Source organism: Bos mutus, chromosome 9 (assembly GCF_027580195.1).
Source record: "Bos mutus isolate GX-2022 chromosome 9, NWIPB_WYAK_1.1, whole genome shotgun sequence".
NCBI lineage: Eukaryota > Metazoa > Chordata > Mammalia > Artiodactyla > Bovidae > Bos > Bos mutus.
The window spans coordinates 67,113,304-67,133,170 of record NC_091625.1 but is presented as its reverse complement, the minus strand read 5'-3'; the positions used below and the strand labels follow the sequence as shown (position 1 = coordinate 67,133,170).

At 37.3% G+C, this 19,867-nt stretch overlaps 1 pseudogene; it reads left to right on the top strand.

Moving 5' to 3' along the window:
* Positions 1-4,278: 4,278 nt before the first annotated feature.
* LOC102287912 (putative nucleoside diphosphate kinase) lies at positions 4,279-18,738 on the top strand (annotated as a pseudogene).
* Positions 18,739-19,867: the final 1,129 nt, after the last annotated feature.

Here is a 19,867-nt window from a genome sequence, read left to right as displayed (position 1 = left end):
CCAATCCAGGTTCAATGCATGAGACAGAGTGCTCGGGGCTGGTACATTGGGATGACCCAGAGGGATGGGATAGGGAGGGAGGTGGGAGGGGGGTTCAGGATGGGGAACACATGTACACCCGTGGCAGATTCATGTCAATGTATGGCAAAACCAATACAATATTGTAAAGTAAAAAATTTTAAAAATAAAATTATTTTTTCTCTTTGATTACTATCTATTGTTGTATCTATGTGTCTTTGTTTGGGCTGCTATAACAAGTTATCATACATTTAGTGCCTTATAAACAGCATAAATTTATTTCTCAGAGTTCTAGAGGCTAGAAAGTTCAAGATCAAGAGGTTGGCAGATTCTGTGTAAGGTGAGAGTTGACTTCTTGGTCCATAGACCATACGACATATGGGTAATTGAGCTCTCAGGGGTCTCTCTTAGAAAAGCACTAATTTCACTCATGAGGTCTCTATTCTCATGACTTAGTCACCTCCCAAAGGCACCACCTCCAAATTCCATTACATTAGTGATTAGGTTTTATCATATGACTTTTTGGAAGGACATAAACATTCAGTCTCTAGCACTATGGGTTATCTTTTCTTTGTAACATATGTTTTCAAGCCCCTTTACATTACATTTTTTTATGTTTTATATTGCATTTGCATTTTTTTAGTTAGATTCTGTAAGTTTTAATTTTATGATTTCCTTTTCTATTGTTCTTGTATTCATATTTAATTTCTAATGCTTTGAAAATGTTTACAGTGGAGATTTTTAACTTCTTATCTGCTTACTCAAACATCACTGCTATTTCTGGTTGTTTCTATTACTGTAGTTTTTTTTTTTTACTACCACGGATCATATATTTCTACTTCTTTGTGTGTCCATTAATTACTGACTGATTGTTAAAATGATGAAGTATTAAAATTTTATGTTGTTGAGTGTCTGGACTTGATTTCTTAGTTTCAAATATTATGTTTTTTGTTTTGTATATTAGTCACTTCTTGGCCTTTTGGCTAAGATTAGGTGTTTTGTGGATCACCATAATCCTTTCAGTGTTAGTTGTTAAGATTTTTTTTAAGGGTATAAATGCAGTAGACTTCACTTTAGGTCTAGTTTGCTGCTGCTAAGTGGCTTCAGTCGTGTCCGACTCTGTGCGACCCCACAGACGGCAGCCCACCAGGCTCTGCTGTACCTGGGATTCTCCAGGCAAGAACACTGGAGTGGGTTGCCATTGCCTTCTCCATTGTGTGAAAGTGAAAAGTGAAAGTGAAGTCGCTCAGTCGTGTCCGACTCGTAGCGACCCCATGGACTGTAGCCCACCAGGCTCCTCCATCCATGGGATTTTCTAGGCAAGAGTACTGGAGTGGCTTGCCATTGCCTTTCCGTTAGGTCTAGTTTAGCTCTTCTATTAATGCATGACTCCTCTAAGGTAGGTGTAGGATTATAGAACTGTAATACCTCTTTACTGTAACTGGCTGGAAATGACAGTTACAGCCAGTAGATTGACAGTCTTCCAATCTTGTATGTTCAACTTCAAATTTATATACACGGTTCCTCTGTATCTGGAATTCTTCCATGTAATTCTTCATGTGATTTCATAGAATTTCAAATTTCCTGGAAAAACTTGATATTCAGTAAAAAAAAAAAAAAAAGTGGACCAACAAATAGATTCCTGGAGGTTTATACCTCAAAATCATTCTTCGCCAGTACTCTGCTTTGCAAGTTTAAGTTGCCTCCCCAAACTCTGATATTTATCTTGCAACTCAGTGGACTGCTGTGCTTTGCTAGGGTTTTCTCTGCCTGACCTACAGTTCATAAACTGTCTCCAGCAGAAAGCTGGTTCAATCACTGGCACCAACTAGTGTGTTTCATCTTTCTCAAGACATTCTTTTTCTCAAGGTACTATTTTCTAGTGTCTTAAAATAGCATGTTTCCATTTTCCCCAGTTGTTCATATTTTCCCTAGTTGTTTATATATAGGAAATTCAGTACCTATTAGTTCCTCATGGCTAGGAGTAAATGTCTCAAAGTTACAGTTAAAAAAAAAAAAAAGACTGGATATTTAATACAAATAATGATAATCCATCCTAATGACTTAAGAAATGCAATGAGCAGAACAATTTTGAGGATCACAGCCTCATACTAGTCTATTACTTCTTAGCATTTGATAATATGATCTTTGAATTGGCTCACAAGGTTTAAAATTTTTTCAAACTATACTTAATAGCTTCTCACAAACTCTAAGAAAACAGGAGAAGATCACGAAAATAATTGGGAAAATAATTTCAGCTAAGAAAGTTAACATTTCTTACAAATCTATAAAATTATGTCAGATTATTTATTGAATTTATCCATTTTATAAATAATGAGGAAGTCATAGCACTACTTATTAATAAGCTAAGGACTCTCAAACTGTATTCTCTAAATCATTAATCACTAAATCTTTTATTGGCAATGAATGTGGGAACATTTTATCCTACAAAGTAGTATTAAAGGTCAGAAAATTAAAGAGTTGATTTAAAAGGTAGGAAACTTTTTTTTGAAAAAGTATGTTTTATCTATATACAGTTGGGTCCGACGGTACATGGATTTTTAAAAATACTAAATATTCTGGTGCTGCACGACACACAACTGGTTGAATCTGAGAATGCAGACTGCAGATATGGAGGAACCATGCATGTAAAGAAAACATCAACATGGAGGGTTAGTTATAGGTATACATGGATTTTTTAAACTGAATAGAGAGGGTTGAAACCCTCACTCCCACATTGTTCAAAGGTCAATGTAATTTAAAAGACTAACTTAAAAAGAAAAATGTGTAAGTTAGAACAGCATAGATCTGAAAGGAACAAATTATAATTCAAGACAAAATTGTTAAAACACTCTGAAAACAGAAAAACTTAGAAATACTATTTTAATATTTTACTTAGGAGGAATTAATTAAATCATGCCATTAAACTGGATGGAAATAGGGGCTTCCCTGATGACTCAGTGGTAATGAGTCTACCTGCCAACACAGGAGACACCGGGTTCAATCCCTGATTCTAGAGATCCCACTTACCTTGGGGCAGCTGGGCCCATGTGGCACAATTATGCCTGGGAGCCACAAGTACTGAGATCACATGCAACAGCTGCTGAAGCCCAGGCACCTTGGAGCCCGTGCTCAGCAGTGATAAGGCCACTGTAATAAGAAGCCTACACACCACAATTAGAGAGTGGCCACCACTCTCTGCAACTGGAGAAAAGCCTGTGCAGCAGCAAGGACTCCACACAGCCAAGAATAAATAAATAAAATTAATTTTCTAAACCTGCATGGAAATAAATGTAGTAATAAAAAAGTTTCCAAAATATTATAGGACCAGTACAATACAGAAAACTAAGTCAGTTACATGGCCAATACAAAAGCTTCATGTCAATTATGTATGCTTTTTAAATTATTTTTGAAGCAAATATATTAAAATGTAAATTTTCATTAATTGCCACACATAAACATGTAATCTGCGGAAGAAAGAATGGCATAAGAGAAATTAACCCCACAGGCTAATCACAAAGTACAATTATATTTTGTGTAATTTCTATAGCTCTATCTAGAAAATGATACTGTTTAATTGTTAAGATTCTAAAATATGAAAAAAATAAAATTTTAAAATAGCAAATAAAAGAAACATTAAAAATAGAAAAAAATTTTAAAATCTATGAAAAACTTGTCAAAAACATCTATGGAGAAAGGATAAATATAATCTAGACAAATTCATGGGCTTTTTAAATTCCAAAACTATGGAGGATCAGGTTTTTTCAATGAATAATTTGAGACCGAATATGAATTATAATATTTTGACCTAGTACTGTACATTCAATTCTACTTAAAACTTCATTTAAAGGAGACTGCAAGTAGTTCTAGGGCTTCCCTGGTGGTTCAGTGGTAAAGAATCTGCCTGCCGACACAGGAGACAGGGGTTCAATCCTTGGTCCAGGAAGATCCCACATGCTTTGGAGCAAAAGCCCAAGCACCACAACTACTGAGCCTGTGCCCTAGAGCCGAGGAACTGCAACCACTGAGCCCACAGGATGCAACTATACTCTCTAGAACCCACACTCTAGAACCTGTGCACCACAACAAGAGAAGCCGCCACAATGAGAACCCCACTCACTGCAATGAAGAGTAGCGCCAGCTTGCTGCAACTAGAGAAAAGGCCATGTAGCCATGAAGACCCTGCGCAGCCAAAATAAATAAATACTTTTTAAAAATATAGTTTTAGTTTTTTGAGAAGCCTACATACTGTTTTCCACAATGGCTGTACCAACTTACATTCCCTGCAACAAGGTACAAGGGTTCCCTTCTCTTCACATACTTATAAATATTTGTAATTTGTAGTCTTTTTGATGATAGCCATTCTTATAGGTGTGTGGTGAGATCTCATTTTGGTTTTCATTTGCATCTCCCTGATGATTAGTGCTGTTGAGCATCTTTTTTATTTCCCATGCCTGTTGGTCACCTGCATTTCCTCTTTGGAAACAATGTCAGTTCTTTTCTTTTTTAATGAGGTTTTTTTTTGATGTTGAGTTTTACAAGCTGTTTATATATGTTAGATATTAATGCCTGATTGGTCATGGCATTTGCAAATATTTTCTCCCATTCAGTATGTTGTCTTTTTGTATTGCTGATGGTTTTCTTTGCTGTACAAAAGCTTTTAAATTTAATTAAATCCCATTTATTATTTTTTGGTTTTATTTCCATTATTCTAGGAGATGGATCCAAAAAAAACTGCTGTGATCTATGTCAAAGAGTATTCTGTGCATGTTTTCCTCTGTTTTATAGTATCCAATCTTGCATTTGGGTCTTTAATCCATTTTTGCTTCTTTTCATAGGCTGAAGAAATTGATGTCTATCTTGTACTTATGAAAATAAAGATTTTAAATTGGGAAGTAACATGATCAGATCTCTGTTTTAATTTAATTTAATTTAATTCTATCAGTGTAGAGGATTGATTAGAACAGCTGAGTAAGGAAAGTAGAAACAAATGACCCTAATAAGAAAGTATTGTATTCCTCAGTCATCCATTCTTTATAGAGACCCTGCTATGACTAGAATAGACACTGTGGCTACTACAGAAAACATAGCATTTACATTCCAATGAAGAAACAAATGATAAATTAGTTAAAAAGGTCTAAATGAGTCATTAACGATTTAACACTGTGAAGGAAATAAACAGGGTACAACATCTATAAAGTGAAGGCTCTTTAAATAGGGTGTCAGGAGAGCTGCTCTGAGTAGGTGACACTTAAGCTGACATCTGACAGAGCACAGAACTCCGATGAATGCAAGGTCATTAGGGAGAAGAGAAAATATTTTGGAGATGTTTGAGCAAGTGCATTAAAAAGATTGTTAGCCAACCGGATATGGGGATTTAAGGATTATTCTAAAGTTTCAGGTTGAAGCAACTGGCTATCTGGCAGTGTTAATACTGAGATAGGAAATACAGGAGGACTGTCAGATGTGAGTTAGAACTGTTGAGGTAACTGCTATTGGAGATGCCAGTTGGTTATTTTTAGTTCTTTTATCATATTTCACAGTCCTCCCATGAACAGTTCACATATTCAAGGGAACAGATTTCTCTATGACATTGAGGAATGGGTATAAAGGGAATAAGTAGAAGACATAGCTAGCCTAGAAACAAATATAAGTGTACAAAATAATTAAGAATAAATATTTGCACTAAGTGTTCCACTAGAAAACAGACTCTGAAGGAAACATATTTTTGCTAACATTTTATTGGGAAATACAATCCCAGGGAAGCATGAACACTGGGAAAATGGAATAAAGTAGAGATGTGTGTGTGTGTGTGTGTGTGTGTGTGTGTGTGTGTGTGTAACTGTGACAACTCAGTTGTTTCTGACTCTTTGCAATCCCATGGACTATAACCCACCAGGCACCTCTGTCCATGGGGGTTATCTAGGTAAGAATACTGGAGCGGGTTGCCCTTCTCCAGAAGATGCCCTTCTCCAAGGGATCTTCCTAACTCAGGGATCAAAACCTGGTCTCCCACACTGGAGGCAGATTCTTTACCATCTAAACCACCAGTGAAGGCCTAGTAGAGGATGAGATAGGACAAAATAAGGCAGAGTGTTATGGATTGGGATACAGCTTTATGTAAACTGACGCCTGGGTCATGTACGACATCTTTAGAAAGATCACATAAAGCTACTCTGCCTTTATTTTATTTATTTTTTTTGGCTTTTAATTTTATTTTATTTTTAAACTTTACATAATTGTATTAGTTTTGCCAAATATCAAAATGATTCCGCCACAGGTATACATGTGTTCCTTTAAAAGGAGGGAGAAGAGAGAAGAATTTATCCACTCACTCCCATACCCCTTCAAAGTTCCATCTTTTATGAATTAGCCCCTTACACTTCCAAGCTGCACATGTGTGGTGCTTAGTGAAATGGAGAGCTGCAACCCATATCTTGAAAATCAGTGACAACGTGGAACATAGAAACAGGAAGTAAGAGGAAGTTGTATCCAGGTATTAAAGGGAGATCAGGAGCAGCGGGCACAGTAGGAATATCAGTCTAAAGCAGAAGCAGCTGCCACAGCAGCAACCTGGCTCTAGGCCAGTGAGACACAGCAAGTCACTACTGTAAGTAGAAAGCAGGGCAGGTGAGCAGGCCTGGGGTGGTGTATAAACTGAAGTCAAGGCACAGAGGATGGTGAGGGGCAGAAGCGGGGGTAGACAAAGAGGTCTACCCTCTTTGACACATAGGAGGAGATAAGGCCAGATCATTTTAACCTTAAAAACACTGGTTTCACTCTTAGTAAAAAGGGCAGCTATTGGTATACTGCTTTTTGAAAAGATGTCTCTGCTAGGTTGTGTTGAAAATAGCCTCTCAGAAGCAAGTGTATACGTAAGACAATCAGGGAAGCAGAAATCCAGAACTTGTGATGGTGTTTTGAACCAGAGGAGTAGCTTGGTAGAGAGTAGTGACAGGTTTGGACATATTTTAAATGTAGAGCCCACCGGATTTCCTTGCTTCACACTTCTCAAAAACTCAAATTTCCAGTAGATTAAGAAGCTAGTTTTTCAAACTGTTAAAACTAAAATAAAAAAAAAGCATTAGAAGGAAATACAATCAAAAATAGGGAAGATAACTTTTTAAAATTCAAAATTCATAAACAGGTCAACATTAAAATAAATAAAATGAACAGACAAGCAATAGTCAAGTAGAAAATACGTGTGATATATAAGATATTAGAGTTTAGTACTTCAGTTCAGTTCAGTTCAGTCGCTCAGTCGTGTCCGACTCTTTGCGACCCCATGAAACGCAGCACACCAGGCCTCCTGTCCATCACCAACTGCCAGAGTTCACCCAGACTCACGTCCATCGAGTCAGTGATGCCATCCAGCCATCTCATCCTCTGTCGTCCCCTTTTCCTCCTGCCCCCAATCCCTCCCAGCATCAGAGTCTTTTCCAATGAGTCAACTCTTCGCATGAGGTGGCCAAAGTACTGGAGTTTCAGCTTTAGCATCATTCCTTCCAAAGAAATCCCAGGGCTGATCTCCTTCAGAATGGACTGGTTGACTCTCCTGCAGTCCAAGGGACTCTCAAGAGTCTTCTCCAACACCACAGTCAAAAGCATCAATTCTTCGGCGCTCAGCCTTCTTCACAGTCCAACTCTCACATCCATACATGACCACTGGAAAAACCATAGCCTTGACTAGATGAACCTTTGTTGGCAAAGTAATGTCTCTGCTTTTGAATATGCTATCTAGGTTGGTCATAACTTTCCTTCCAAGGAGTAAGCATCTTTTATAGCCTTATAAATTCAACAGGAAAAAGGCAAACAATTCAACAGAAAAGTGGGCAAAATGTACATGAAGAATATTCACATAAAAATGAAACAGTAGCAATATAAATACAAAAAAGCACTCAACCTTGTTGGTTAGCAGGGAAAAAAAAAACAAACAAATTAAAACATGAAATGTAGGTTTTTATCCATCAGGTTGAAAAAAAAGAAACGTTGAAACATTCAGGGATTGGACAAACATGATAATGGGGTGTTCATATACTGTCCAGGGAAGTATATAATTGGCCAATGCATTGAAAAGCACATACTGATAAAATACATTGAAATGTAAAATACCTATCATCTCAACCCAGCAAGTCTACTGAATAGCTATTCTAGAGAAATATTCTCATATCACTAAAAAAGGGTATGCAAGATACTCAGTATATTATTGAAAAATAAGTTTCACAAATTTTCACCAACAAAGACTAGATAAACCTCTGAGGCATACATACCAGCTAAAAGAATAAAGTATATCCATAGGTCCTGACATGGAAAAATATCCAATATATAACTTACCTAAAAAAGGAAATTTCCAAAAAACACATAACATTTGCATGATAAAAGGATGTGATGACTATCTAAGTAGAAATTTTCTGAGTCCACACAGTTGTGAGGTTAGATAGGGAAAAATAAAGTAATTATTAATTATGGTATTAAAATAGCCTATTTGAATAGCTTAATTATTCGTTCCTAAGCCTAAGTGAGGAGAAGGCAATGGCACCCCACTCCAGTACTCTTGCCTGGAAAATCCCAGGGACAGAGGAGCCTGGTAGGCTGCAGTCCATGGGGTCGCTGGGAGTCGGACACGACTGAGCGACTTCACTTTCACTTTTCACTTTCATGCATTGGAGAAGGAAATAGCAACCCACTCCAGTGTTCTTGCCTGGAGAATCCCAGGGACGGGGGAGCCTGGTGGGCTGCAGTCTATGGGGTCGCACAGAGTCGTACACAACTGGAGGGACTTAGCAGCAAGCCTAAGTGAATTATATATTCCTACATGTCATACTGCATTATTTGTCAGTCTCTTATTATCAGATATTACTTCAAATAATACAATAAAAATACAGTGCAAGTCAATTATAATGTAAAAATTAAAATCATACAAAAAACATAGAATGCCATGAAATCAATAAAAGTGACTTTGAGAACTACACAAGTCACAGAGCAGACCATTTCATCAGTCCAGTTAGCAATTAAAGAAAAGAAAATGAAGCATGGGAACAAGAAAAATGCTTTAAACAACATTGTTTTAAAATCAAAATGTTTAGCAAACAGAGCTTGCATATTTTAGCAAAAACTACCTGCTTTAGAACCCTGTTGCAAAAGTCAGACATGGAGCAAATTACTTCATATTGTGTTTTTATATAATTTTGTCAGAAAAAAATTATAGCAAAACACTCTAGATACATACCTTGGGAATGCCAAGAAATAAACCAATTAAAATGATATCCCTGCCAATATAGAGGAACTGTGGCTCCCGAGGCATGCCAGATACAGAGAAACTGAAGATGTAATCGACCAGATTTTGGAAATAACTACAACAGGAGGTCTGAAAAACAAAAAGGTCATTTTCATCTCATCAGTCTTAGATGAAGAGATCAAGCCCTGAGCCTTTGGAGTGGGACCACTGACTCCAAGACCATAGACTACCAGAGAACTAACCATAGGGAGTATCAAATAGTGAGAACTCACACAAAAGAAACCACTTGAACACAAGACCTGGCATCACCCAACCACCAGTAGCACCCTGTGCAGGATGCCTCATTTAAACAACAAACAAAATGAAAATACAAACCCAATCATCAGCAGGATTACCACCTCACTCAGCCTTGCCCATCAGAGCAGGGAATAAAACAACTCAGCTCAAATCTCACCCTATATGAAGCTTACACAAACCACTGAACCAACCTTACGAGAGCAGAAACCAAAAGAAAGAGAGAATACAAACTTGAAGCCTGGGAAAAGAAGATCTCAAATACAATAAGTTTTTTTTTAAAAAATGAAAAGGCAGAGAAATACTACACAAATGAAGGGACAAACTAGAAACACAGAAGTCCAAATAAGAAGAGGAAATAGGCAAACTACCTGAAAAGTAATTCAGAATAATGATAGTAAAGATGATCAAAAACCTTGAAAACAAAATGGAGAAAATATAATAATCAATTAACAAAGATCTAGAAGAATTAAAGAATAAACATACAGAGATAAACAACACAATTACTGAAATTAAAATACTCTAGAAGGAATCAATAGTAGGATATCTGAAACATAAGAATGAATCAGTGAGCTGAAAGATAAAATGGTGGAAATAACTTCTGAAGAGCCGAATAAAGTAAAAAGAATGAAAATAACTGAGGACAGTCTCAGAGACCTCTGGGACCATATCAAATGTACCAACATTCAAATTATAGGGGTCCCAGAAGAAGAAGATAAAAAGGAAGGATATGAGATAATTTTAGAAGAGATTATAGTTGAAAATTTCCCCAACATGGAAAAGGAAATGGTCAATCAGGTCCAAGAGGCACAAAGAGTCCCATACAGTATAAACCTAAGGAGAAACACGCCAAGACACATACTAATCAAACTGACAAAGACTAAACACAAAGAATAAATATTAAAAGCAGCAAGGGAAAAGAAACAAGTAAAATACAAGGGAAAACCCCTTTCGTTTAACAGCTGATCTTTCAGCAGAGACTCTGAAGGTCAGAAGGGAAAGGCAAGATATATTTAAAGTACTGAAAGGGAAAAATCTACAACCAAAATTATTGTACTCAGAAAGGATCTCATTCAAAATTGATGGAGAAATAAAAAGCTTTTCAGACAAGCAAAAGTTAAGCGAATTCAGTACCATCAAACCAGCTATACTAAAGGGACTTATATGGTCAAGAAATACAAGAGAAGAAAAAAAGATCTACAAAATCAACCCCAAACAATTAAGAAAATGGCAATAGGAACATATATATCAATAAATATTTTAACCGTAAATGGATTAAATGCTCCAACTGAAAGACAGACTGACTGAATGGATACAAAAACAAGACCCATATATATGCTGTCTACAAGAAACCCACTTCAGACCTAAAGACGAATATAAACTGAAAGTGAGAGGATGGAAAAATATATTCCGTGCAAATGGGAAGGAAAAGAAAGCTGGAGTAGCAATCCTCATATCAGACACAATAGACCTTAAAGAATATTACAAGAGATAAGAAAGGACACTACATAATTATCAAGGGATCAATCCAAGAGGAAGACATAACAATTGTAAATATCTTGGCACCCAACATAGGAGCACCTCAATACAGAAGACAAACACTATTAGACATAAAAGGAGAAATTGACAATAACACAATAATAATAGAAGACTTTAACACCCCACTCACACCAATGGACAGATCATCAAAAGAGGAAATTAATAAGGAAACACAAGTCTTAAATGATACATTAGATGAGATGGATCTCAGTGATATCTTCAGGACATTCCATCCAAATGCAGGAGAATACATATTCTTCTCAAGTGCACATGGAACGTTCTCCAGGATAGACCACATCTTGGGTCACAAATCAAACCTCAGTAAATTTAAGAAAATTGAAATTGTATCAAGCATCTTCTCTGACCACAATGCTATGAGACTAGATATCAATTACAAAAAAAAAAAAATGTAAAAAACACAAACACATGGAGATTAAACAATACATTTCTAAATAAACAACAAGTTATTGAAGAAATCAAAAGAGAAATTAAAAAATTTCTAGAAACAAATGACAATTGAAAACACAACAACTCAAAATCTATGGGATGTGGCAAAAGCAGTTCTAAAAGGGAAGTTTGTAGGAATACAACCCTACCTCAAGAAACAAGAAAAACATTGAATAGACAACCTAACTTTACAGCTAAAACAACTGGAAAAAGAAGAACAAAAACACCCCAAAATTAGTAGAAGGAAATAAATCATAAAGATGAGAGCAGAAATAAATGAAAAGAAATGAAATAAGCAGTAGTAAAGATTAATAAAACTAAAAGCTGGTTCTTTGAAAAGATAAACAAAATTGACAAACCTTTAGCCAGACTCACCAAGAAAAAAAGAAGAATCAAATCAACAAAATTAGAAATGAAGAAGGAGAGGTTAAAACAGACAATGCAGAAATACAAAGGATTAAAAGAGTCTATTATGAACAACTATATGGCAATAACATGGATAACATGAAAGAAATGGACAGATTCTTAGAAAAGTTCAATCTTCCAAGACTGAACCAGGAAGAAATAGAAATTATGAATAACTCAATTACAAGCACTGAAATTGAAGCCGTGATCAAAAATCCCTCAAAAAACAAAAGCCCAGGACCAGATAGCTTCACAGAATTCTATCAAGCATTTAGAGAAGAGCTAATGCCTATCCTTCTAAAACTTTTTCAAAAATTTGCAGAGGAAGGAACACTTCCAAACTCATTCTATGAGCCCACCATCACCCTGGTACCCAAACCAGACAAAGATAACCCAAAAAGAAAACTACAGGCCAGTTATCACTGATGAACATACATGCAAAAATCCTCAACAAAATTTTAGGAAACAGAGTTCAGCAACTCATCAAAAACTCATACACCATGATCAAGTTGAGTTTATTTCAGGGATGCAAGGATTCTTCAATATTTTCAAATCAATCAGTGTGATACACCATATTAATAAGTTGAAAGATAAAAACCATATGATAACCTCAATAGATGCAGAAAAAGCCTTTGACAAAATTCAGCACCCATTTATGAATAAAACTCTTTAAAAAATTGGCATAGAAGGAACTTACTTCAACATAGTAAAAACCGTATAGGATAAGCCTACAGCAAACATTATTCACAATGGTGAAAAACTGAAAGCATTTCCCCTAAGATCAGGAATAAGACAAAGGTGTCCACTTTCCCACCTATTATTCAACACAGTCCTGGAAGTCCTAGCTACAGCAGTCAGAAAAGAAAAAGAAATAAAAGGAATCCAGATTGGAAAAGAAGTAAAACTCTCACTGTTTGCAGATGACATGATACTGTACATAGAAAACCCCAAAGATAGTATCATAAAATTACTAGAGCTAACCAGTGAATTTAGCAAAGTTGCAAGATACAATATCAATACACAGAAATCACTTGCATTTCTATATACTAACAATGAAAAATCAGAAAGAGAAATGAAGCAATCAATCCCATTCACCATTGCAACAAAAAGAATTAAATATCTCGGAATAAACTTACCTAAGGACTGGAAAAGGTCAGTTTTCATTCCAATCCCAAAGAAAGGCAATGCCAAAGAATGCTCAAACTACTGCACAATTGCACTCATCTCATCTCACACGCTAGTAAAGTAATGCTCAAAATTCTACAAGCCAGGCTTCAGCAATACATGAACTGGGAACTTCCAGATGTTCAAGCTGGTTTTAGAAAAGGCGGAGGAACCAGAGATCAAATTGCCAACATCTGCTGGATCATTGAAAAAGTGAGAGAGTTCCAGAAAAACATCTATTTCTGCTTTATTGACTATGCCAAAGCCTTTGACTGTGTGAATCACAATAAACTGGAAAATTCTGAAAGAGATGGGAATACCAGACCACCTGACCTGCCTCTTGAGAAATCTGTATGCAGGTTAGGAAGCAACAGTTAGAACTGGACATGGAACAACAGACTGGTTCCAAATAGGAAAAGGAGTACGTCAAGGCTGTATATTATCACCCTGCTTATTTAACTTACATGCAGAGTACATCTTGAGAAACGCTGGGCTGGAAGAAGCACAAGCTGGAATCAAGAGTGCCAGGAGAAATATCCATAACCTCAGATATGCAGATGACAACACCCTTATGGCAGAAAGTGAAGACGAACTAAAAAGCCTCTTATGAAAGTGAAAGAGGAGAGTGAAAAAGTTGGCTTAAAGCTCAACATTCAGAAAACTAAGATCATGGCATTTGGCCCCATCACTTCATGGGAAATAGATGGTGAAACAGTGGAAACAGTGTCAGACTTTATTTTTGGGGGCTCCAAAATCACTGCAGATGGTGACTGCAGCCATGAAATTAAAAGATGCTTACTCCTTGTGGCTTCCCTGGTGGCTCAGAGGTTAAAGCCTCTGTTTCCAATGCAGGAGACCTGGGTTCGATCCTTGGGTTGGGAAGATCCCCTGGAGAAGGAAATGGCAATCCACTCCAGTATTCTTGTCTGGAGAATCACATGGACAGAGGAGCCTGGTGGACTACAGTCTACAGGGTCGCAAAGAGTAGGACACCACTGAGCGACCTCACTTCACTACTCCTTGGAAGGAAAGTTATGACCAACCTAGATAGCATATCAAAAGCAGAGACATTAATTTGCCAACAAAGGTCCGTCTAGTCAAGGCTGTGGTTTTTCCATTGGTCATGTATGGATGTGAGAGATGGACTGTGAAGAAAGCTGAGCACCAAAGAATTGATGCTTTTGAACTGCGGTGTTGGAGAAGACTCTTGAGAGTCCTTTGGACTGAAAGGAGATCCAACCAGTCCATTCTAAAGGAGATCAGTCCTGGGTGTTCATTGGAAGGACTGATGCTGAAGCTGAAACTCCAGTACTTTGGCCACCTCATGCGAAGAGTTGACTCATTGGAAAAGACTCTGATGCTGGGAGGGATTGGGGGTAGGAGGAGAAGGGGACAACAGAGGATGAGATGGTTGGATGGCATCACCGACTCGATGGACATGAGTTTGAGTGGACTCTGGGAGTTGGTGATGGACAGGGAGGCCTGGAGTGCTGTGATTCATGGGGTCGCAAAGAGTCTGACATGACTGAGTGACTGAACTGAACTGAACTGAAGGAGACAAAAGAACTGTACAGAACTGTACAGAAAATTACAAGACATTGATGAAAGAAATAAAAGATGACATAAACAGATGGAGAGATATTCCATGTTCCTGGGTAGGAAGAATCAATATCATGAAAATGACTATACTAACAAATGTAATCTACAGATTCAATGTGATCCCTATCAAATTATTAGTGACATTTTTCACAGAACTAGAACAAAAAGTTTCACAGTTTATATGGAAAGACAAAAGATCCCAAATAGCCAAAGCAGTCTTGAGAAAGAAGAATGGAGCTGGAGGAATCAACCTTCCTGACTTCAGATTATACTACAAAGCTACAGTCATCAAGACAATATGGCACTGGCACAAAAACAGAAATATAGACCAATGAAACAAGATAGAAAGCCCAGAAATAAACCCATGCACTTGTGGATACCTTATTTTTGACAAAGGAGGCAAGAATATACAATGGGGCAAAGACAGCTTCTTCAATAAATGGTTCTGGGAAAACTGGACAGCTACATGTAAAAGAATGAAATTAGAACACTTCCTAACACCATACACAAAGGTAAACTCAAAATGGATTGAAGACCTAAATGTAAGACCAGAAAGTATAAAACTCTTAGAGGAAAACATAGGCAGAATCCTCGATGACATAAATCAAAGCAGGATCCTCAATGACCCACCTCCTAGAGTAATGGAAATAAAAACAAGTAAACAAGTGGGACCCGATTAAACTTAAAAGCTTTTGCACAGCACAGGAAACTATAAGCAAGGTGAAAAGACAACCCTCAGAATAGGAGAAAATAATAGCAAGTGAAACAAATGACAAAGGATTCATTTCCAAAATACACAAGCAGCTCATATAACTCAATACTAGAAAAACAAACAACCCAATCAAAAAGTGGGGAAAAGGCCTATACAGACATTTCCCCAAAGAAGATATACAGATGGCTAACAAACACATGAAAAGATGCTCAACATCACTCATTATTAGAGAAATGCAAATCAAAACTACAATGAAATATCTCCTCACACCAGTCAGAATGGTCATCATCAAAAAGTCTACAAACAATAAATGCTGGAGATGGTGTGGAGAAAAGGCAATACTCTTGCACCGTTGACAGGAATGTAAATTCATACAGGCACTATAGAAGATGGTATGGATAGTTGTTAAAAAACTAGGAATAAAACCACCATATGACCCAGCAACCCCACTCCTAGGCATATACCCTGAGGAAACCAAATTGAAAAAGACACACATATCCCATTGTTCACTGCAGCACTATTTACAATAGCTAGAACATGGAAGCAACCTAGATGTCCATCGACAGATGAATGGATAAAGAAGTTGTGGTACATATACACAATGGAATATTACTCAACCATAAAAAGGAACACATTTGAGTCAGTTCTAATGAAGTGGATGAATCTAGAGCTTATTATAAAGAGTGAAGGAACTCAGAAAGAGAAAGAGAAATATCGTATTCTAACACATATATACAGAATCTAGAAAAATGGTACTGAAGAATTTATTTACAGGGCAGCAATGGTGAAAATGGAGAAGGAAATGGCAACCCACTCCAGTGTTCTTGCCTGGAGAATCCCAGGGACAGGGAAGCCTGGTGGGCTGCCATCTATGGGGTTGCACAGAGTCGGACATGACTGAAGTGACTTAGCACAGTGGTGAAAAAGACATAGAGAATAGACTTACAGACATAGGGAGAGAGGAGGAGAGGGTAAGATGTATGGAAAGAGTAACATGGAAACTTACATTACTATACGTAAAATAGATAGCCAATGGAAATTTTCTGTATGGTTTAGGAAACTCAAAAAGGGGCTCTGTATCAATCTAGAGGGGTGGAATGGGGAAGGAGTTGGGAGGGAGCTTCAAAAGGGAGGGGATATTTGTATCAGATCAGATCAGATCAGATCAGTCGCTCAGTCGTGTCCGACTCTTTGCGACCCCATGAATCGCAGCACGCCAGGCCTCCCTGTCCATCACCAACTCCCGGAGTTCACTCAAACTCACGTCCATCGAGTCAGTGATGCCATCCAGCCATCTCATCCTCTGTTGTCCCTTTCTCCTCCTGCCCCCAATCCCTCCCAGCATCAGAGTCTTTTCCAATGAGTCAACTCTTCGCATGAGGTGGCCAAAGTACTGGAGTTTCAGCTTTAGCATCATTCTTTCCAAAGAAATCCCAGGGCTGATCTCCTTCAGAATGGACTGGTTGGATCTCCTTGCAGTCCAAGGGACTCTCAAGAGTCTTCTCCAACACCACAGTTCAAAAGCATCAATTCTTTGGCACTCAGCCTTCTTCACAGTCCAACTCTCACATCCATACATGACCACTGGAAAAACCGTAGCCTTGACTAGATGGACCTTTGTTGGCAAAGTAATGTCTCTGCTTTTGAATATGCTATCTAGGTTGGTCATAACTTTCCTTCCAAGGAGTAAGCGTCTTTTAATTTCATGGCTGCAGTCACCATCTGCAGTGATTTTGGAGCCCAGAAAAATAAAGTCTGACACTGTTTCCACTGTTTCCCCATCTATTTCCCATGAAGTGATGGGACCGGACGCCATGATCTTCGTTTTCTGAATGTTGAGCTTTAAGCCAAATTTCTCACTCTCCACTTTCACTTTCAAGAGGCTTTTTAGTTCCTCTTCACTTTCTGCCATAAGAGTGGTGTCATCTGCATATCTGAGGTTATTGATATTTCTCCCGGCAATCTTGATTCCAGCTTATGCTTCTTCCAGTCCAGTGTTAAACTATGGCTTATTCATTTTGAGGTTTGACAGAAAACAACAAAATTCTGTAAAGTGATTATACTTCAATTAAAAAATAAATTAATTTAAAAAACAATAAAATTAATGATCCAAAAAAATTATATCCCTTATTTTAATAAAATTAATAAAAATATTCTTTAATTTTTATCTTATTTTCAAGATAAAATGCAAATAAAACTTTTCCCCTCCATTTACAATGAAATGTCCTTTTTCTTTAAAGAATTTATATTGAATGATATCTTGTACAAATTGTATTCAATCAATAGATAACATGTCCCAAATATCTTGGTGCTGCTTTAAACTTTGATAACTTCAGATGCATAAACTTTACAAACTTACCCCAAAAAACTCATTTGAAAGTTTATTTATTTACATTTCCTATATATGCATTTAATTTTGCAGAAGGCAAGTCAGAGTGATGAGATATGGAGGGTGGGGAGTGACGGGGAATGAGAATTTTGATCATATATCACGGGTGATCAGATAGCATGGGTAGGGGAAATGTTTCTAAACTGACTCAGGAAGATTATTGCTAAAACTTGACTCTAAAAGGATGGTGACTAAAGCCCAAGGTTGAGGCACAGTCCAGAAAAGACCTCAGAAACACCTGACTACAGTTTGGTCAAGGAGAGTGTCTTTGTCACTCTGAAGTTTTTTAGGGGAAAAAAGAAACGTTTACAATTAGTCAAACAAAATTTTAATTTAAACATACAGAGTTTCCAGGTTCAGCTCTGGCACAGCAGAACAGGAGTCATCCACATCCCTCTAGCTTCCTGGAACTTAGCTGACATCCAGAGCACCTTCATTGCCATCAGATGACGTGCACTGAGGCCTCATGGGCAAGATCATCAAGGCCTTTGAGCAAGAAGGATTCTGTATTGTGGCCATGATGTTCTTTCAGGTCTCTGATGAACACTTTGAGCAGCAATATGTTGCTCTGAAAGACTGCTCATTCTTCCCAGGGCTAGAGAAGTGCATGGACTCAAGATCAGTTGTGGCCATGGTCTGGAAGGGCCTGGATATGGTTAAGTCAGGGAAGGCTGATGTTTGGGGAGACAACCTGGCAGACTCTAAGTTGGGCACCATTCTCAGGACCTCTGCACTCAAGTTGGCAGGAACATCATTTGTGGTAGTAATTCAGTAGAAAGTCCTGAAAAAGAAACCAGCCTACGGTTTAAGCTGGAAGAATTGGTTGATGACATGTCTTGTGCTTATGACTGGATCCATGAAAAAGAAGTGGACAAAGCAGCAGCCTCCTGGGCACCACTTGATGTGTCCCTGGATACAGCTCTTCTTACTTAGATGCAGTAGGATTGATCATTCTTCTTTAAAGCTAGTTTACCAATAAAACCTTTGGAAACTGGAGGGAAAAAAAAGAACTATGGAACACTTTAGCAATAGGGAAACAGATCAATTTAAGTTTATTTTCAGATTTATAAATATACATGAACAGACAAAGAAAGGATAGCACCCAGAACTGATTATCAGTTGAGAAAAAGAAATTAAATTAGGTTATGACTGCATAGCTTACATAAAAATAAATACCATAGGAATTCAAATTACAACAAAACAAAATCACTTAAAAAGTATAAATGAAAATATCAGAGATTATGTAGATAATACGGGGCTTGAAAGTTCTTTCTAAACAAATCACAAAGCTCAGAACCACAAGAGAAAAATTACTTGAACTCATAAAAATGTAAGAAGCCACATGCAAAGTTAAACTATAGGTCAAAGACTGTGAGAAATTGTTTTCAAATCATTCATGGATACATGGCTTATGTATATTTTTTTAAGTTTCTATGAACCACTGACAAGAAAGTAAACAATCCAATATAAAAGTAGGCAAAGAACATCAACAAATAACTCATAAGAAGATTCAGTTTTTTAAAGATATAAAAATTGTTCAACCAGTTATCTCAGAAATCTAAATGAAAACAGTAAAATATTTTTCCACTCTAAGTCAAATAAATTGATCACAAAATTTAAAGGTTAATTCAATTTAGTGCTGGTAAAAATAATAATAGCATAACAGACTTTCTCATATTCTTTGTTCATGAATCTTATTATTCTTTTGAGGAACAGTTTGACAGGATCCACACATGTGAAACATACATTGCCTTTGGCCCAATTATTCCACTTGCAGAAATGTATGTTTCACAAACAGTCTGTTTTACCTCAGCCCTTGTTTCTCTAATGTGAATTACTCATATTTGATTCATAAGGGAGAAGATGCAAAACACAGAAGCTGTGTAGATTTATACATTATTTTTCCAGGCAAAGGAAGCAGAAAAAGCAAGAGAAAAATACAACCTTCAGCAGAAAAGGGAAAAGCCCTTAGCTGGGCTGATACAGTAGTACCAGGACTCCAATCAGCTTTATTTTAGAAAATAAAGTAAGTGCCTGAGCCCAGGCCTCCCCCTGATGGCTC